The sequence below is a fragment of the Aotus nancymaae genome, unplaced genomic scaffold (assembly GCF_030222135.1).
Source record: "Aotus nancymaae isolate 86718 unplaced genomic scaffold, 86718_ANA_hifiasm-v0.15.2.pri h1tg000003l, whole genome shotgun sequence".
NCBI classification, from domain to species: Eukaryota; Metazoa; Chordata; class Mammalia; order Primates; family Aotidae; genus Aotus; species Aotus nancymaae.
In genome coordinates, this window is record NW_026988414.1 from 24,001,333 (window position 1) to 24,023,125 (window position 21,793).

The 21,793-nt window shown below is 42.9% G+C and overlaps 1 long non-coding RNA gene and 1 other non-coding gene across 4 annotated transcripts in view; both read right to left on the reverse strand.

The window, feature by feature from the left end:
• LOC105708042 (uncharacterized) overlaps positions 1-21,391 on the reverse strand; it is a 37,958-nt gene extending 16,567 nt beyond the window's left edge. The window contains exons 1-6 of one of the 3 annotated variants that reach the window (XR_001105232.2): positions 19,511-21,391; positions 17,890-18,025; positions 17,147-17,264; positions 16,440-16,604; positions 15,535-15,668; positions 11,688-12,857 (exon numbers count right to left, since the gene is read on the reverse strand). This is a non-coding gene — a long non-coding RNA (uncharacterized LOC105708042). Of the gene's footprint in view, positions 1-11,687; positions 12,858-15,534; positions 15,669-16,439; positions 17,265-17,889; positions 18,026-19,510 lie in introns of those variants that run through there. The other 2 variants (XR_001105231.2, XR_001105230.2) reach the window with 2 other exon arrangements.
• On the reverse strand, positions 17,627-17,729 carry LOC135277448 (small nucleolar RNA U13). Its single transcript, XR_010345042.1, has one exon. It is a non-coding gene; the product is annotated as a small nucleolar RNA U13 (small nucleolar RNA).
• Positions 21,392-21,793: the final 402 nt, after the last annotated feature.

Sequence of the window (21,793 nt, forward strand, 5' to 3'; positions counted from 1 at the left end):
AAATACATTTCTTAATTGTTTGTTCCACTGTTGGTGGGATTTTCTGTTATTTTCAGGCAACATAGATTTAACTAAATAGATGTAAAATGGAAGTAAGGCCAGTTGCAAATCAAATAGAGAGGGCTTTGAATACCTAGCCACAGGTCTGTGAAGTGTCTTATATATCACAAATGATCCATAAAGTTTGAAAAAAAATAAACAGTAGACAAATGGAAATGTTAAGACTCTAAGGACATTGTTATTAAGATTTGTTTTTTAATGTTTGTTTTTTTGCAAATTGCTGGCATGGTCAATATAGTCCTTAAAGTCAGCAGCCAATCAAAACATTCTGAAATACTTGAGTTTGTGACTACTAAATTTTTTTTAATTCCAACATTAACTGAGCAGCCGTTTTGGGCTAATTTCCAGAGTAAAATGAACATTTTATGTCACTACTCTGAAAATGCAAAAGGTTGACATCTGTTCCCATTCTGAAATATCTTTCTCTGTTGCCTTCTGAATTTCCTGAAATGCATGATTACAGTAGAGTAAAACAGATTCTTCAGTTATCATATTCCTGGTTTGGAAAGTTTAACCAGGTTTACATATTCAGGAAGTCAGTATTTGTATACCCTACCAAGAGCTCAGAGAAAAGCATCACCCACAAAGTTCAAAGCTGATAATCAGCAGAAATCAGGCATCTCATAAGCATCTAACTCAAACTGCAACATCTGCTAAAGAGTCTAGAGGAATCTGTGGAGAATGGGCTTATCAACACCCTCTCTGAACACTTCTTTTCTTACTTCCCAAATATACATCGGTCAAGGCTTAGGAGCAAGAATTAACAAAAAGCTTTTTTTTTGAGACTGGGTCTCACTCTGTCTCCCAGGTTAGAATGCAGTGTGCAATCACAGCTCACTGCAGTCTCCATCTTCTGGGGTCAAGTGATCCTCCCACCTCAGCCTTCCGAGTAGCTGGGACATACAGGTGTGTGCCTCCATGCCTGGCTGATTTTATTTTTATTTTTAGTAGAGACTAGGTCTTGCCATGTTGCCCAGGCTTGTCTCAAACTCCTGAGCTCAAGCAATGCTACCAGCATTGGCCTCCCAAAGTGTTGGGATTATAAGTGTTAGCCACTGTGCCCAGTCAAAGAAAAGAATTTCAAGCAGAAGGAAACACCATGCCCACTGCTACCCCAGTGCCACATCCCATGGCTAAATGGCACAATCTGCTGTCCAACATGAGCAACATCGTGAAGTGATGCAGACGGCCTTTTGCGCATGCCCTGAGTCTACCGCACTGCCTCCAGATGATGCTTGGACATTTCAGAGTGAGTGTGGCATGCAGTTGAGGACATACACTCAGAATTGAATTGCCTTGGTCTCAATTCCAGCTCTACAGTTTATTAGCCATTTGACCTTGAGGATAATAACAATGTCAACCTCACAGGGTTGTAAAGATTAAATAAATTAGTACATGTACAATGTTTGGAAAAGTCCCTAATACACAGTAAATATTTCACAAGATGAGAAGATTAAAGTGGAGCAGTTCTAGGGAAGCTTGGGCTGGAGCCCAGAGCTTTGTCTGTTGGGATTTTCCCCCTTGTCCCTCTCCAAGAAGCCCAGCCCCAAAATTTACTCCTGTCTTAGAGAAGTCTCTCACTTAAGTTAACCAGCTATTAGGAAGCTTCTCTGAGTAGTGAGGGGTGATGGCTGTTTAAGTCTCTGCTATGTTTTTATTTTTGTGCGTTCTCTCCACCAACATTCTGTAGTTTACTACTCCAGTCCCTGATCCTAGTTTACTGAGCAGTGATTGTAGCTTTTTCCACTTTCCAACCCGAAATTAGTATCATTTAATGTTCTTTGAATAGTTCAGAACTATGGTGGTAAAAAGGAAAAAGAAAGCATTTCAATAATTCTACATTTCACGACTCAAATTCAACATGCACACACTTGTCTTTATTTAAAACTCCTTCCATAGTATATCCGATATCTGTGACAGCTTCTCCTGCTCAATATTTAAAACAGTTTTATCTCCCTTTGAAAGAAAAGCTTGCCTAAGGACCAGCTAGTCACTGCCAGTGTCAAAATGAGGTGAAATATGCAAATAGGTCCCACCAGCAACGTGTTTTCTCAGCATGTTTGCTACACAAGCAAAGTGTAGGGGGAAAACAAGGACTGAAAAACAAAAACCTGGACTTTGCAGACCATTGTTTCCTCTATGTACGACTTGTTATGCAACTTTGGATAGCAAACTTTCTCTGAAACTCAGTTTTTCTATTTTAAGAGTCTCATGCTCTATTGACTGAGCTAGCCGGGCACTGGCTCGGTTTTTCTATTTTAAACTGAGGGGCTTCAGTTAGAACAAATGGTCTTTTCTTACTCTTTCTTTCTTGTCTTCCTGCCTTCCTCCCTTCCCTGCCTCCCTTTCCTTTCTTTCTTTCCTTTTCTTCCTCACATTCTTCCTTCTCTCCTCCTCTTCCTCCTGCTTCTTTTCCTGTCTTTCTTCCCTTTCTTCTTTCTTTCAATAGTAGAAACCCCACCCTCCCCAAAATGAACTCCCATCCAGTTGGCCAGTATATCGTGCATAAAGATGGAGCCTTCTTTAGAAGGTGCTCCTAACTGGTCTCCTCCTTGCCTTCGGGAGAGCACATGGCAGCTAACCAGCTCCCTAGGTCTCCTTAGGACCCAGTTTGGAAAAAAAGAAAAAAAAAGGCACTTAATTACAAGATGAGAAATCATGCCAATAGTGCAATGCATGTGCACTTTGGAATAAGACACACTTTAGTCCAAATCCCTGTTCACATCTGCTCTCACCAGGGTATGACTGAAGAAGAGTAACTTGATGTGAGTTATACCTTGAACCCTCATTTGTTCATCTTTAAAATGGGAATAAAACTATCCACTGAATAAAGTTACTGCAAGGATTAAAAAGAAGAGGATTTTAAAGCATGAGTTAAATTCCTAGCTTATGGTAAGGGCTCAATAAATATTAACCTGTTTATTACCAGGAAAACCAAATGTCCCACGCAGAACAGTCCTTATTTATAGTCCTGGCATAATTATTTATTGCATACCCCTTCACTTGCGAAAGGTTTTGGTTTGGGCAATAAATTATATGACTATTTATTACAATCTTCTTCTTTTTTTTTTTTTTTTTTCCTGTAGAGACAGATCTTACTATGTTGCCCAGGCTGGTCTTGAACTCCTGGCCTCAAGGGATCCTCCCACCTTGGCCTCCCAGAATGCTGGGATTACAGGCATGAACCAATGCACCTAACTACCATCTTCTTATCTTCCCTTTCCAGCTTTGGTTCTAGGGCTTTCAAAACATGCAGAAGTCTGTTGGTTAAGTCTTAGAATTCCACAAGAGGCCATAGGTAATCGAATGTCAAGGCAGTAAGAATGCTATTGCAGGCAGCTCACAAGCATAGGTGAAACATGTATATTTCACCAAGGGAGAGGTACCCTCAACCCAGTAACTAGCAAGTTCCATGGGCATAACCACTTGGAGTCACAGTGGACAAGGCTCCTGAAGAAAGCTAGCTCTCCAGGAAAGCCAGCATTTGCTTATGTTAGAGGGCATACGAGTTTGGAGAAAGCAGACCCTCATTCACTCATGTCTCCCACCATCTGATGTATTTCTTTCCTTTTGAACACAAGCATGTAGAATTCACTCACATGGTTGGGAAAGAAAGCACTTTACAAACTCAGAGCTGAGAATAAAAGAGCATAGATCTTAACAGTGTATTTGGACACAGTGAAATGTGCGTGTATGAGTGAGGGGTGGGGGTGTGTGTGTGTGTGTGTGTGTATGATTTGTGGTTATCATCAAGCAAATCCATTACAACCCAACAAACATTTGCAAACTATTTTTTGCCTTCATGACTGTTCTCAAACCATTGACTTGTTTGTGGAACTCACTAGTATCTTCATTAGAGCAAACCACTTCAAAACTGTGTTTTAGGCTTCTCCATCAGCCTTGAGAACAAGAGAGTAAACATAGCGTCACTTATCACTTTGGCAAGCTCAACAAACAGCATTTCAGAGTGTTAACAGCCCTTAATAGGACTCTCACTGGTCTTAGTTAAACAAATAGCATTAAGCTGAAAAAAGCAATCAGCGGACTGATCTCAGTATTGACTGATTGTTATCAGGCTTGGCCTCAGCTGGCTTGATGGCATGCCTGTCCGAGCACACTCTGATGAGGGCTGGTGTTATTAGCCACCTGGGAAATGGAGGCCTTATTATTTAATTGCTCAGCTGAAACTTGTGGTTGTCAACAGACCTCTGTGTCACTTTCCAATGTCAGAGGTCACCATGGAAATAGAATTTGAAGATTTAAACATTGGGATTTCTGGAATATTTTCATGACTTACTGCATCAGTGGGGCAGAAGTTTTAGAAAAATCCACGACCCTTAGTGACTATACTTGTCAATTTGTCTCCTTGGGAGGGAGGAAAAGGGTGTCTGGTCACAGGAAGGACTTGTATTTTAAAAGCTTGCAGGCAAGTAACTATTTGAAAGTAGAGCTGGATCTACTTTCAAAGCTGGGCTACTACTAGCTCTGTTTTAAATAACCTGGAGTTTAAACATGTGATGATTTAAACTGTCCATGTTCCCCTTTCCCCACAACTATGAAACTCCACTCATTTTTCCCAGTTTCACCCCCAAAACCACTCACCTCCTCTAGGAAATTTTCTCCTCACTCCACCTTCCCCTAACTCCAGCCGAAAATTATCTTTTAGCCTCTAAATTTCCATAATGCAAACATTAGCTGTGTAAGAGTCACCTGCGATGCTTGTAAAAAAAAAAAATGCAGGTGCCTTTAGAATCCAAAGACTGAACATCCTGGCTCCATATTTCAATCACTTGGGAACAATTAAAAAACAAAACAAAGACAAAGACGAAAGCTCTCCAGGTGTATCCTATATCCAGACAGAGTTGAGAACAACTACCCTTCCCCAAAGAGATTCTCATTCTGTTTACCTGGGGTAGAACTCCAGAATTTTAATTCTTTTATGTACGTACGTATTTATTTAAGACAGTGTCTTGCTCTGTCATCCAGGCTGGAGTCCCTGCTCACTGCGACCTCCGCCTCCCAGGTTCAAGCAATTCTCATGCCTCAGCACCCTGAGTAGCTGAAACTACAGGCGTGAGCCACCATGCCTGGCTAATTTTTGTATTTTTAGTAGAGACAGAGTTTCACCACGTTGGCCACGCTGATCTGAACTCCTGATCTCAAGTGATCCTCCCACCTTGGCCTCCCAAAGTGCTAGAATTATAGGTGTGAGCCACTGCGCCTGGCCGAGAATTTTAATTCTTAACCAGCATCTTGGAGCAGGGATTCTCAGTCCACATTTGAGCAATGCTGCCATGGCCTTTGGGTGCTAAATGGGGCCCGATAACTAACACGTTAACATTGCTTTATAAGGAGCATACATTCTGGAAGCTGGAGGTCCTTTAGTCTTCTAAGCATTACGATGCCTTTTGCATGTATAAGATTGGAGGTTAAAGCTCAGGTATAGATTAATTGATCTATTTCATAGAAAAGAGTGCCGAATATGTGGGAATAGGGGAGGAAAGTGGATTCCTGGATGGAAGAAACTGAGGCCAGCAAGTCAGAGGAAAAGAGAAAGAGGGAAACTCATGACTCTAGCACGTGGCCATGTCCCAGAACCAACCTTGAACGACGAAAATGTTGCAGGAGAATGTTGTTAAATTGTTTGCTAAGGTGTGCAAAGTAATCTCCTTCCTCCGTCTCCCTTTAGAACTCCTAAGGAAAGAGGTGCGGGAAGCCTTCTCTACATTGGGAAAAGGGAGGAGGGGCTGAAGAAGCAGAGCAAGGCGATGAAAGACAGCTCACATATGGCTCACACGTGTGGGCTTCATCTTCTAACACAGCCTGTTACACAAAACAGGTGTTCAACAAGTATTTGTGAAACAAATAAAATAACTACTAGGAAAAAAGCTCAGAAGGAAGACTGTGGTTCTTACCACTGCGAAGGACTGACAGGGATCGAAACAGAAATATCCTTATCAGTTTGCAAAGGCAAATCCTGACCTTCTCAACCTCAAGCTAGCACAATGTGCAAATGTCTGCCAAGAAAGAGCTGGCAAGTTTATAGCTTACAGAGTCAAAGAACTATCCATGTGACATAAGGTAAGCTTTGGGTGTTATTACTTAAGAAAAGTTTTGGAGGAAAAAAATAAAAGGGGCATTCAGAATACGGGCAGAAGAGTTACCTTGTGCCATTCAATCCTGAAGTGCACGGCATTGGTCTAAAAGCAACAAGAGCAGGAGACGTCCACGTGACACCCAGCCCTGAGTTCCATGTGTTTTAAGCCAAAGTCACAGACTTTGCCTGGGGATCCTACTTACAATTCAGATCCACACAACTCAACAGCAACTCTTCTGCAAGTTATTTTACTTTGATTGGAAGCTATATGCATTTCTAAACCAACAGAATTCTCTTTAATGACTTTAGAAACAACTTTACCAGGACTAGCACTGACTCACAGGGTGACCTAGGGAAGAATAAGGAGCAAATACCTTTCTCCGAGGCTCTTGAGGTAGATACTGTTTTGTTTTCGTCTGCCCAGCACCCTTAACGCCTTTGAGGACGCTCGTCTCCATTCCGTGTCTTCCCAGCTGAGCTGCCAATCTCCACATCTACCAGCATCCCCTTTCTCAGCACAGTTGGTCATGTGACTCTAGATTAGCCAATGTCAGTGCTCAATGCCTCTGGCAAGCGTGCTTGGTCCAGCTGTAGCTGGATAATCTAATTAAGGCCAATCAAAATCTTCCCTGGATTGGTAAATGGGCATGGGGAGTTAATAAGCTGGAAAACGTGAATCTTGTGCCGTTCAATCCTGAAGTGCACGGCATTGGTCTAAAAGCAACAAGAGCAGGAGACGTCCACGTGACACCCAGCCCTGAGTTCCATGTGTTTTAAGCCAAAGTCACAGACTTTGCCTGGGGATCCTACTTAACAATTCAGATCCACACAGCTCAACAGCAACTCTTCTGCAAGTTATTTTACTTTGATTGGAAGCTATATGCATTTCTAAACCAACAGAATTCTCTTTAATGACTTTAGAAACAACTTTACCAGGACTAGCACTGACTCACAGGGTGACCTAGGGAAGAATAAGGAGCAAATACCTTTCTCTGAGGCTCTTGAGGTAGATACTGTTTTGTTTTCGTCTGCCCAGCACCCTTAACGCCTTTGAGGACGCTCGTCTCCATTCCGTGTCTTCCCAGCTGAGCTGCCAATCTCCACATCTACCAGCATCCCCTTTCTCAGCACAGAGTTGGTCATGTGACTCTAGATTAGCCAATGTCAGTGCTCAATGCCTCTGGCAAGCGTGCTTGGTCCAGCTGTAGCTGGGTAATCTAATCAAGGCCAATCAAAATCTTCCCTGGATTGGTAAATGGACATGGGGAGTTAATAAGCTGGAAAACGTGAATCTGGAGCTATGGATAGCCAGAGCCTAGGTACAGGATACAGCCAATACCCAGAGAAACTCTGAACTGAGGGGTGAAGGGAAGCTGAGCCCTGATGTCACCATTGGAGTCCCTGAATTCAGCTGACCTAAAGTTGTTCTTGCCCAGGACATAAAATCTTATTCATTTGTTTATGTTTATGTCAATTTTAAGTTGAGTTTTGTTATTTACAACTGAAACTGTTATAATGAATATATGTTTATATTCCAGTAAACTTCATGCAGCAAAATGGGATACTAACTGCAATTATTTATTGAATATGCCCATTTGGCGTGAAGGCCTGTACTAAGACATTGACAGCATCTCTCATTTGAACCTTCCACTGAAAAAAATTCACCTGAGATTCAGAGAGTTTGCCTGACTTTGACAAAAATCACTGAACTAATCAGAGGAGGAGCAGGGATCCTAATCTAAATTTCAGTTTACATTGACTCCACTCTCTGCTTCCAAAGGAAGATTGTATAGGGAGTAACAGCTTTTTTGTGTTAATTACCAAGATGTCAACACTTCCCTCTGAAGCTTAGGGCCACAGAATGACTTTTCTCCTATATGAGGCTCCAAGCTTCCAAACTGGGCTCCTGAGGGTAGCAGAGCCCAGCTCAAAACTCTGGCAGCAACAAAGCCTGCCTAGTGTTCGATTGGGCTGCTTGTGCCACATGCCAGGGGATCAGTGCAGACGTGCTCTGCAACTGACATTCACGGGCCTGGAGGAAGCTGGAGGAAGAACAGACACTAAGGCAGTGCATTTCATCCAGGACCTGCCACTTTCTTGGTTCACGGTGAGCTCATTCAAGCTGAAGTGGGGAAGTCAAGGAGCAGGATGGCTGTGATACATCAGGAACGGGAGCAGAACATAACCAAGATTGTCTCTGCACCCATTCGTGACTAACTTTGCTTATCCTCTACACCCTCTCCTGCAGTTCCCTTGGAAGTAGCAGGGGAATAACATCCTACATTCCCAAAGCCCATGAATGAAAGTGTCCTTTATTTGAATGTAAGTTTCCATTCTAATTGTCAAAAATGCATGATTTCTTTTATCAAAATCCCCATGCCAAGTTTTGAAAAATGTATGGATGTAGTCCTGCACTACCATTGGTTGCCTATGTGACATGGGCAAGTCACATAGTCTCTCTGAGCCTCAGTTCCCTCTTCTGAAAATGGAAATGATGCTACCTACCTGAAGATATCATAAGAATGAAACAAGTCAATGTGCTGACCCTCTTCCTGCTGCCTGGTATGTGGCAGATGCTCCCTAATTGTAAATAATGGCAAGGTTTCCCGAGTGCTCATGGGAACATAGTTAATGCATGCCAGGCCCTATCTCCTCTGCTGAATCTTGAGTTGCTGCCTTTTAAATAACCAGTTGCTTCCAAATGAGACAAGAAGTAAGACATAGATTTTCCCGTTTTCCATATTTCAGAACTCTGGAATCCCCACAAGTGGTGCCTGGGCACAGTTGGGTAGATGAGGCAGAGTTATCCCAAGGTCACATAATCACTGTGGTGCTAAGGTTAACTGTGGGTTAATCGTGGTGATATGGTGATACAACAAGAAATATCTTGGACACCATGTATAGAGGGCTCAGGGCTCAGGCATTGCTACCCTGCCTCCAACTGAATCCCCAGGCCACAAGGGGGGTGCAGCTGATGGAAAGATTAGGGCTTCTAAACACTTTCTAAGACCAAAGCCTTCTTTGCTGCACTTACCATTCTGTTAAGGCCTAGAGGTGTACACCACATATGCACCACTAGGAAGGAGTGGTCACCCAGGCTCTAGACCAAGCATTTCCAACCTGGGGCCCGCGGGCCATATGCAGCCCAAGATGGCTTTGAATGCAGCCCAACACAAATTTGTAAACTTTTCTAAAATATTATGAAATTTTTTTTTTTGCCATTTTTTTTTTTTAGCTCATCAGCTATCATTAGGCTTAGTGTGTTTTGTGTGTGTCCCAAGACAATTTTTCTTCTTCTAATGTGGCCCAGAGAAGCCAAAAGACTGGAGATCCCACGTCTAGATGATCACAGGTGCACTGAAGTGCAGAAAAAGTATCTGTTCTAGAGGTGCCACATTGTTCCTTGTGTGGATTAATGTAATATTGTAAAACATGTATTTAATCTTTCATTGTTTCTGGCATACAACTCCTAAAATCCTTGGAATCTATAAAGTGATGTATTTGTATATGCTAATGAGTTGACTGATAGCTTGCAAGCCCTAGGTAACTTCAGAATGAGGGCTAGTCACCAAGACATGATTAGATGGTTGAGACTTTCAGCCCTATCCCTAACCTCTGGGGCGGGGAGAAGGGCCAAAGGTCAAGTTGATCATCAATGGCCAATAGTTTAATCAATTGATCATGCCTACATAATAAAGCCTCCATAAAAACCTAAAAGGACAGAGTCCAGAGAGCTTCTGGACAACTGAACATGTGGAGGTTCTTGGAGGTTGGTACACTCAGATAGGGCATGGAAGCTCCATGCCCTTTCCCCCATGCCTTGACCTATGCATCTCTTCATCTGTATCCTTCGTAATATCCATTATAATTGATATGCTTGGGCTGTATCCCATCCAAATCTCACCTTTTAATAATCCCCACGTTTCATGAGAGGAACCTGGTGGGAGGTAATTGAATCATGCAGGCTGGTTTTCCCTGTTCTGTTCTCGTGAGTGAACAAGTCTCACGAGATCTGATGGTTTTATAAAGGGCAGTTCCCCTGGACATGCTGGCTCTCTTGCCTGCCACCATGTAAGATATGTCTTGCTTCCCCTTTGCTTTCTGCCATGATTGTGACACCTTCCCAGCCATGTGGAACTGAACTATGAGTCCATTAAACCTCTTTCCTTTATAAATTACCCAGTCTCGGGTATGTCTTTACTAGCAGCATGAAAACAAACTAATATAATAATAAACCAGTAAATGTTAAGTGTTTTCTTGAGTTCTGTAAGCTCTGCTCCAGCAAATTAATCACACACAAAAAGGGGTTCAGGGGATCCCTGACTTGTAGCTGTTCAGTCAGAAGCACAGCTAAAACAATCTAGGGCTTTTGACTGGTATCACAAGTTGGGGGCAGTCTTGTAGGACTGAGCCCTCAACCTGCAGAATCTGACACTACCTCCCATCAGAATTGAATTGGATTGGAGGGCACCCTGCTGGTGTCTGCTACAGAAATGATTGTTTGCTTGTTGTTGGGGAGAAATCCCCACAGAGTTGGTCACGGGAGTGGTAATTATTGTTGAGTGAGAGAATTGAAAAAACACTTTGACTTTTTGAGTTTTTTCTACTCACAATAAGGAAGGTATGAGTACTGGAAATTCTTCCAGTAAGTTTTTCACCAAGATAGAAAAGCATCAAGGAGGCCGGGTGCAGTGGCTCACACCTGTAATCCCAGCACTTTGGGAGGCCGAGGTGGGTGGATCACCTGAGGTGAGGAGTTCGAGACCAGCCTGGGCAACATGGTGAAACCCCATCTCTACTAAAAATGCAAAAATTAGCTGACGTGGTGGCAGGCACCTGTAACCCCAGCTACTTGGGAGACTGAGGCAGGAGAATTGCTTGAAACCTGGGAGGCAGAGGTTGCAGTGAGCCAAGATCATACCACTGCACTCCAGCCTGGGTGACAGAGTGACTCAAAAAAAGGAAAGAAATGCATCAAGGATAGCGATTTTCAATCTTTTATATATGCTGTGAATCACCTGGGGATCTTGTTATAATGCAGATTCTCTAGTCCAGTTAGTCTGAGGTTGGGCCTGAGAATCAGCATTTCTATTAAGCTCCCAGTGATGCTGATGCTTCTGGCTCAGGAATCATGTTTTGAGTAGCAGGATTTGAGGACATAGGAAGTTCACGGTAGCTGAGCACAATGGCATGCACCTGTAGTCCCAGCTGCTGAGAAGTCTGTGGAGGAAGGATCACTTGAGCCCAGGAGTTCTGGGCTGTAGTGCGCCATGCCAGTCGGGTGCCCATACTACGTTCAGCATCAATACAGTGACCTCCCGGGAGTGGGGCATCACAGGTTGCCTAAGGAGGGGCGAATGGGCCCAGGTCAGAAATAAATCAGGTCAAAACTCCCATGCTGATCAGCAGTGAAATCACACCTGTGAATAGCCACTGCACCCCAGCCTAGGCAACATAAGGGCATAACCCTGCCTCTAAAATGAATAATAATAATAGTAATAATAAAAGGAAGCTCACAGTAAATGCTTGCTAAGGAATTAGCAATAGATAAATTGCTCAATGAACATACAAATGAATAAAACACGGGGGAGGGCACCCAGCTGGTGTCTGCTACAGCTATAGCAAGAGGAAAATGCTATTATCCAAGGCTAGACTGGTGTTAGAGACTATGCCTCTAGTCTCCTATGTTTGACATTTATTCTTCCAACTGTTCCTTTTGATCTTGTTATCTCTCTCCCTTTAGTGACAGGGCAATGAAAAGATCAAAGTCACTATATCTGGTGTACTTCCTGAGCCTCAATGCCCATATCTGTAAAATGGGAATAATACTGTCTGTCTTGCAGGTGTTGCAAAAACTAAATGGCTCATAAGAGGAATTTAAGAAATGGTTGCTGTTGACTATTTTCAAGTTAATTAGCTTGAAGAGACAACAGATGCCTCTCCCTCCATGTAGAAGAAACAGAGAAAAAACTATTACTTATATATCTATGTGCTGGCACTGTGCTATGTGCCTGAATAAATTGTTTTGCTTGTAAAGCCGTTTGAGGTCCATAGTGTTATGTCAGTTTCACAGTTGGGGAAACTGAGCCTTAGAAAGAATAAGAGACTTTTTCATCCAGGGTCACAAGTCTGAGTAAGTGGCGGGGACCAGTTGTGTCTGATTCCAAAACCACACTCTTTCCCCACATCCTGCCTCTCCTCCGTGACCTAGTAGTGGGCAGCCTGCCCCTTTGAACACAGTCGTCCACAGTCAAAGGCTCTGGGTATTAGCCGTTAAGACTCCAGTTCCGACCCACGTCCAGGGCTCATTCCTTGGCTGTGAAGCAGACAGTCTGTTTACATGACACAGGTCTGGGATGGCAAAGTCCTCAGTGCCTGTTTGTCTGCATTTGCCTTCTCCTCTACTCAGACCTTCGGTGAGTCAGTGATGGTCAAATTCAAGGACAGTTTGTGCCTAGCTCACTCCAATTGATGGGGAAAGCGTCTTAAGCCCTGAAGTTCACTGGGTGAAAGTGTCAAAGTAGACAGACAGATGACCTCTCACCTCCTTGCAGAAGGGAGGTGTTTGTTGAGCAAAGCGTTTAAGAGCATCTTCTTCAAGTCCCAAACAGGCCTGAATCACCAGCCCCATTTTCCAACCACAGATGTTTTCTCACTCATAGCCAGGTTCCAAGTGGGACAGGATCTGCTGGATTAAGCTCTACAAGAGACAGAGAGGAAAGAAATGTGAATCTGACATGTTGTTTTCACCACTATAAACCCAGCCTCCTGGCCCATATCCCCATCCTGCCTCAGTATTCCCCTTCCTACGGTAGAGACCGCTAACTGCTTCCCTTCCATAGTGTAGAACACTGGGAAGTAGCTGCTGTTGCCACATCAGTGATTACATTTCCCAGCACCTCTTCCTTCTCCTGGGTGGTCATGTGACCAATGAGCAGAAGTGATGTGTCTCACTCCTGGTCCAAGGCATGCCTTCTCCATCCTGTCTTTTTACATCTTAGGTGAGAAAGAAGCCACAGGAAGGAGGAGGCTGGGTTTCTGACTCACCATATGAAAGGCTTTCTGGCAACCAGGAACACCCATATCAACAGCTTGGTGAGTGAAAAATAATGTTTTATTACTTGAAGGTCACTGAAACTTTTGGATTTGTTTGTTATAGCAGCTAACCTTGTTCTCATTAGTAAACCCAGGATAGAGATAGCAGCATGGACGCTGATTGGACTGTCAGCACTGGGAGCAATGCACTGTGCTCAGAACTTCATCACCATCATCTCATGGAACCTTCATGTAATTTTGGCAGGTAATCACCTTCCCCATTTTAAACTATAAAAACTTTGGCTCCAGGATGTTAAATTATTTGTTCCAGATCACATGGTTAGGAAGTGGCAGATGTAAGATTCAAACAAATTTCTATCTGACAACTGTTGCAGAAAGTTCTCCCTTTTACACTCCAGCCTCAGTGAGAGAGTGAGACCCTATCTCAAAAAAAAAAGGAAGGAAGGAAGGAAGGAGGGAGGGAGGGAGGGAGCGAGAAAAGAAAAAGAAAGAAAAGAAAAGAAAGAAAGGGAGAGAGGCCAGGTATGGTAGCTCATGCCTGTAATCCCAGCACTTTGGGAGGCTGAGGCGGGTGGATCATGAGGTCAGGAGTTCAAGACCAGCCTGGCCAAGATGGTGAAACCCCGTCTCTACTAAAAATACAAAAAAAAAAAATTAGCCAGGCATGGTGGCAGGCACCAGTAATTCCAGGGAGACTGAGGCCAAGAATTGCTTGAACCAGGGAGATGGAGGTTCCAGTGAGCCTAGATTGCAACACTGCACTCCAGCCTGGGTGACAGAACAAGACTCCATCTCAAAAAAAAAAAAAAAAGACCTTCTAAACCCTCTCATGCAGATGTGGTACAGATGCCAAAGCAATAGCAGCAGGTTTGGTTGAAGCATCTTTAGAGTAGCCAACGTCTTTTTAAAGTGTGTCTTAAACTTGCTGTTGGCAGGTCATAGTGCAATAGAATTCCAATAAATTTCCCAAGTGGAGTGACTCAAAACGATTGAAGATAATTTGCAAGGGTGCTCACATTGCAAGATGGGAATTATGCTGTACTTAGATCCAGCTCACCAAGTACAATTTCAGAGGCCACCTACAACACAGCGACAACCTCATACTCAAGTGGAAAAATAGTGAGCTCAGAGCAAGAAGCCAGGGGTCTGAGACCCATCTCCATGGCTTACTGACGTTGTTACATATTACTAAGACACAGTGGTTGCATGTCAAGACACAACATCTCAGAGAGGGGGTGGAGTGGAATGGGGAGGTGCTTCTCTATCTTTCTCACAATGTTGTCAGATTTCCCTTTTTCATCTTTATGCTCAGACCTCAGCCTCTTTTGTGTTTTAATTTTACTTTAAGTTCTGGGATACATGTGCTAAATGTGCAAGTCTGTTACCTAGGTATCCATGTGCCATGGTGGTTTGCTGCACCTATCAACCTGTCATCTAGGTTTTAAGTCCCACATGCATTAGGTATTTGTCCTAATGCTCTCCCTTCCCTTCTCCCTCACCCACCGACAGGCCCTGGTGTGTGACGTTCCCATTCCTGTGTCCATGTGTTCTCATTGTTCAGCTCCCATTTATGAATGAAAACATGTAGTGTTTGGTTTTCTGTTTCTGTGTTTGTTTGCTAGACCTCAGTCTCTTATACCTGAACTATTGCGACAGAGCCACACACCCCTCCTCATTATATCCAGTGAGATCCTACTCCTATTTAAACCCAAGAGTTTCCTTCTATCCTCAGGATAAATCCCTGCTCTCTAAATTGCCATTCCAAGTATTCTGTGATATAACCCTGACCTTCATTTCTGTTGGATGTACCATTACTCCTATTCTTCACCATATACTGGTTCCCAATGACAAGTCCCACATTTCCCTTTGTACCTTCCTGCCATTTTCTAACTTTAACTCCTCCAATGTGCTCTTATCCTAATCATTATAAATTTAAACTCTACTCACCTTTCAAGGCTGATGTAAGTACAACCACTTCTAGAAAGCCTAATGTTCATTTCTCTCTGAAGAGCTCAGGCAGCAGGTCCTATTGGACTCTGCTCCCTTTGAAACTTGTTGTTCATTATTTGATCCCATTTCTTATCTCCTCTCCCAGCTCCTTAAGAAAGATGACTCCACCCCCTTCATCTTTTTATATTCTCTAGTACCTCTTAATATGCTTGGTGCCCAGTTGGTGTTTGGTAAGTTTGCTAAGTCAACTCAAAATCATGAGTCAAGGAAAGATTCAGAAAAGGCAGTTGATAAGAGGAAGTGTTCGAGGAAGCCATACTGTAGTAACAAGTAAACCCTGACATCGACGAGTTAACACAATAAAACGTTACCTCGTACTCTCCTCACAGTCTTCATGAGCTAGCAGCTTTGCTTAGCCGTGCTCTTCCAGTCAGTGACACAGGGATCCAGTCTCCTTCCGTCCATTGAGGGAAGCACTCTGCCATTCGAAGTGCTTTGCTTGTAGCTGTACAGATAAGGTTGAAAAATCTTGGAAGACTGCACATGATATTTCATGGCCAGGTTGGAACTGGTGCGCATTCTTACTACTTGAAGTGTTGTCCATAAATCCAGCAGCACTGGTATTAACTAAGAGCTTACTAGAAAGCAGAATCATGGGCCTCACCCAAGACCTACTGAATCAGAATCCGCATTTCAACAAGACCCCTGAGTGATGGGATGACTCATTATACACATGATAGTGTGAGAACCGCTAGTGGACATCGTTTCTGTGCACATTCCATTGGCAAGAACTCCGACGCAAGCCCCAACCTAACTGCAGAGAAGGCTGGAGAATTTATCCCATCCTAATACCTAGAAAGAGGATGAAAGTTTTGCCTGCCATAGACTGCCACAAGCACCATTTAAAATGAAACAAGTCCAGTTCCCCCTCCAAGTCAAGTGAGTCATGCAACTCTACACCTCATCTACCTGTTCTGCATTGTCAGGGAGGATGCAGTGTCTATGCTGCCTGATAAGGGATAGGCTGTTTCAAGATGGTGGAAGGCAGCAGAAGGCAGGGACTTTCAATATGTGTGTAAAGAGATGGAAGCCAGGTAAAAAGGCATATTAAACAACCTGTTAGCCAACAAAGTTGAAAGAACATTTCAACAGTGTACTCTGAAGAAAAGAGCTCCCCCCGTTCCCACAAATCATCACCCACCCAAGACACAGGCCTTAAAGGAGACACGGAAGCAAGCCAGAACAATGCATGGCTAATTTTCTGTGAAGTTTTTACCTGTTTGATCCAACTGTTTTCAGTATCTCCAGTGGTCATTGTTCTTGGTTTTCATTAGTTGAAATTTATTTTCATTACTCTGTGATTATATTTTTTCCCAGAACACAAGGATTTGAGGTTCATATACTTTCATCTTTTCTTTATGATTGGTTAATTAACCAGCAACTGAGTGAGGGGGTGTGGAATAGGGAATAGAGGAAACTTTTTAAAAATCCCTTTTCATGTAAATATATAGGGCACTTAACAGGGAACTTGGAGGTCCTTGGTAATATTTACACTTGATGGTGTTTTACTTGGAAAATATTAAGCCAGCTCTGATCTTACATTTTAAAGCATTTCAATAAAATAAAAAGAGAACACATTATATTTCATAATATGAATTAGCTTCATCTTGCATGTGCCAGGCATGGAAAAGATCAACCCCGAAGCAATCAAAATTTCCCTGTTAGTACTGACCATCTAACTTTTATAGCAGACCATCACTTCTCCAAACACTATTGGATTTTTGTTTTCAAACCACAGGGAAATAAATGATCTATAAACTCAATAAGAAAAGGAAATGAATTGATTAAAAGTACATATCCTGGAAAACATTTCTATGCTGAGTGTAAATGGGCACTTCATGTCTATTCATATGATTTAAAATTAGGTGTCAATGTGGTCTTATATAATTCACTTATGAACTGCATGGTGAATGGATAACGTACATGTGCATGCCATCAGTCATGGAATAACTTCTCCTTTCTTAAAGGATCATATATCTTTTCTCTTTCTATTGCTGTCATTTGAGGCTGGTCCACCACTCTTAAAGAATTGTCTCTTTTCCTATTAAAGAGAAAAATCACAATCAGCAATTTTAAAGAAACATCTTTTCTTTTTTTTTTTGAGATGGAGTCTCACTCTGCCGCCCAGGCTGGAGTGCAATGGCGCAATCTCGGCTCATTGCAACCTCTGCCTCCCAGGTTCGAGTGATTCTCCTGCCTCAGCCTCCCGAGTAGCTAGGATAACAGGCGCATACCACCAAGCTCAGCTAATTTTTGTATTTTTAGTAGAGAAAGAGTTTCACCATGTTGGCCAGGATGGTCTCAAACTCCTGGCCTCATGATCTGCCCGTCTCAGCTTCCCAAAGTGCTGGGATTACAGGCATGAGCCACCACGCCCGGCACATCTTTTTTATTTTTAATCCATGTCAGGTGGGTAATGTGTCCAGATTGTAACAAGGTTCTAGGGTGGCACATCTCACACTTGCATATGAATAGCAATAATCCAGCTTATGAACCACGAAAGAATCAAAGAAATATATCTTTAACAAAAAATAAAATCCCCAAATTATTAAAAAAAAAAAAAAAAAAAAAGAATTGTCTCTTTCCTCCACTGACTTCACCAGCTGGGGTGGGAACTTCTAAACTTTCTCTCCAGAATCCACCTCACTCCTGAGCTCCTTACTTACATAAGCAATTCAGCGTTGGATGGCTCTGTTTCCAGAAGACCTCAAATGTGCATGTGCTAAAAGTAACTCTCCATCTTCTCCCAAAGCCTCTCATTCCTTCTTGTAGTATTTCCTGAGAATGTAGGAATTCAAGTATCTGCAGAGGGAGGTGAGGATTCATTCTTTCTTTTCCTCATTTTCATTTCCACAGAATTAATAGGACTCTTTTTATACATATATGTTTACTACGTCCTACTCCCCCCAAAACTTCAAGTATCTATTTAAAAAATCTACAATATAGTACAATGAAAATAGTCTTAAAAGGTAATGGGAATGGCAAAATTAAGTTAAAACAGTTGCACGAAGCCAGAGGAGGACTGATTCTCAGCAAGGTAGAGCAGGAAGCTGGGACACAAATTAACTTGAGTTTTCCACAGGCTAAATAGGAAGCACTTATCAGGGATGTGTGATTCATAGTGTCTGTTAGATTAAAGGGAATTCCAGCTGCTCAAGAGGAGCATGATTTTATTATATAACAAAAGCGGCGCCAGCAAAAGTGCAAGGTATAGACTTTCATACAAGATGACCTGGGTCAAATGAGCCTCCTCGGCTGCATGCCTTGTCTATTTAACACTAAGATAATTGACAATGGACTTAGGTAGATACCTTAGTAAATTTTTATTATTATTATTAAGATAGGATCTCACTCTGTCACACAGGCTGGAGTGCAGTGGCACAGTGTCAGCTCACTGCAAATTCTGCCTCCCAGGCTCAAGCAATCCTTCCACCTCAGCCTACAGAGTAGCTGGGACTACAAGAATATGCCACCACGCCCAGCTAATTTTTGTATTTTTTTGTAGATATGGGGTTTCACTATGTTGCCCAGGCTGATCTTGAAGTCCTAGGCTCAAGTGATCCTCCCGCCTCAGCCTCCCAAAGACCTAGGATTACAGGCGTAAGCCACCACACCCAGCCCTCAGTGAATATCTTAGTTAACTTTCTCTTGAGGACTACCTGAAAAAGACAGTGGAGGTGGGCAAAGAATGACCTTACTTCTGTGGTCTCTCCTACTCTCTGCAATTCTAGTGAGCATCCTAAAATGAAATGTCAATCAAATACAAAGCCCATTTACTGAATAAGCGTCCTCTGTGGTCTGACTTGTGTCTCATCCCCTGCCCTGTAACCTCCACACCATCCACACTTGCTGTTCCTTTCACTACTTATGTGTTGGCTGTTCCCCTACAAAGCACACTCTTATTCTATTTCTCTGCCTTATATTCTTAGTCATCTCATGCAACCCAGTACTCATTTCTTCTGTGAATTTTTCTCTGATGCCAGTATTGGAAACTCCCTCCTTCAGGTCCCTACACTCCATGTACATTTTTGTGCCATAGCATTTCTTTATAGGGTATCAAGATATCTTGTTAAGTGGCTGTTACCACATATAACAAGTAAATGTTTATTAAGCACTTACTATGTCTTTAGCATTGAGTTACATGCTTTCATATATATATCATTTTACTTGATTCCTATATTAGTTTTCTGTTGCCAAGTAACAAATTCATAACAAAACTTAGCAATCTTAAACAACAAACATTTCTCATCACAGTGTCTGTGGGTTGAGAATGTGAGTGTTAGTTACCTAGGTGCCACTGGCTCGAGGTCTCTCATGAGGCTGCAGTCAAGGCGTGGGTTGCAACTGTGGTGTCATCCGAGGACTCAGCTGGATGAGGATCTGCATTTGGGCTCACACGTATGGTTATTGGCAGGTCTTAGAAAATTCATTCCCCAGCTCACTCACATGAGCCTCTCCAGAGGGCTCTCTCAGGACAGGGCTTCCCCCAGAGTGAACAATCCAAGAGACGGCAAGAACACTCAACAAACAAGCCACAGTACATATGCAATTCGTTAGAAGCAAGTCTCTAAATTGAGCCGACACTCAAGGGGAAGAGATCACACAAGGGTGTGAGTAACAGGAGGTAGGGAATCACTGAGGGTCATCTTAGAGGCTGCCTACCACAATCTATTAAGCAAGCCTGCAAATTCAGTCTCAACGTGCATTTGCAGATAGAACACTGAGGTTTAGTTAACCAAAGCAACTTAGCAGGTGGTTGGGTCTGTGGGACTCACCAGTTTACCTTTCACTGTTCCATGATATATCTTTGTCTCAATGCCTAGCATGGTGCAAATCATGTAACAGGCATCAGAGATCACACACAGCCCACAGGTTTTTGAGAGTGGACCTTCATAGAGTGAAGTTAAAATTTATTTCAGTTCAAGTCCCTTTCAAAGGCACACATCCTCTCCACAATCTCCTTTACTCCTTATTGTCTTACCCCAGCATAATTCACCCAATTCCACTAACTGTCTGGCCCCTGAAGTCGTTTGAGTTTGGGTTCCTGGCATAAGTAATTGGTGACAGAAGTGAGGTTTGCCAGTCTTCATCCCCCTATCTATTCATTCAACCAGCAAATATTTCTTGAATGCTTACTATATGCTAGGCACCGTGTTAGCTAACTGTGGGGACAGACTAAACTACTCAGTGCAAACAGGTCCATAATTCAGGACACTTGGTGTATATGGATCAGTGTATGGATGCTTTTTACTTTCTTGTATGTTCAAACATTTCTATAACAAAAAGGTAAAATCAAAGGTGATCCATAAAATTTCTAAGTCATGTTATGAAGGGAAGAGGAAAATACCTTGGTGGATCCCACAAATACCTCTATGAAGGAAGTTTTAATATTTCAGTTTAAAGATGAAGAAACAGGTTGATTGAGGCTAGAAGGTTCTGGAGCTGAGATTCATAGCAACGTCTGTTTGGATCAAAGGCCAACATTTTCCCCCACTGAAGCACACTGCTAAACATATACAGATGTTATCTCCGTATCACAAATCTTAAGGCTGCACTGGATTCTGGAAACCAATGAGGCTGCATCCACGACCACCTAACAGGTGGCTTTCAGTCTTCACTGTCCCTTATTTAACATCTCCCCTTGTTACCTGTGGTGTCTCCCCTCTGCTAAGCACATAATGTACGCCAGGCACTGGGCCTTAATATCAATTCACCTTCCCAAACCTCCTCATTGATATTGTTACCTCCCTTGTCCAGGGAGGAAAAGAGGCTGAAAGAGATAAAGTCATATATCAAGTCATGTAGCTAGACAGGGTGGAATTCAGATTTGAATCAAGTCCAGCTGGACCGCAAAATGACTGTTCTTTCTGTTAACAGGACTGTCATTTTAGAACCTATGACTAGGGAAGAAACAAAAAATGCAAAACTCTGGGCACCCATGTGGTAGACGGAGTTGTGAGCTGCTTTTCCTGCTGATCACCACTGAGACTCTCCCCAGATGGTTTGCCCTCTCTAGTCACAGTCTTCACGTCTATAAAAGAGAGACTGGTCTCCATATTCCTTAAGGTGGGGTTTTCAAACCATGAGTCAGACCCATTAAAACATAATCACATCAACAGAGTCACCACAAACATTTTTTTTTTTTGAGACGGAGTTTTGCTCTTGTTACCCAGGCTGGAGTGCAATGGCGCGATCTCGGCTCACCGCAACCTCCGCCTCCTGGGTTCAAGCAATTCTCCTGCCTCAGCCTCCCGAGTAGCTGAGACTACAGGTGTGCGCCACCACGCCCAGCTAATTTTTGTATTTTTAGTAGAGACGGGGTTTCACCATGTTGACCAGGATGGTCTCGATCTCTTGACCTCGTGATCCACCCGCCTCGGCCTTCCAAAGGGCTGGGATTATAGGTGTGAGCCACCGCGCCCGGCCCACCACAAACATTTTTGAAGAAACGAAAGGAAGAAAAGAAAAACCGGCATAGTAAAGATGAGTGATTTTTTATGACAGGTATACATACACACACATTTGTGCCTTTGTGTATATGTATATGTGCATTGGACCATGATGTAAGAT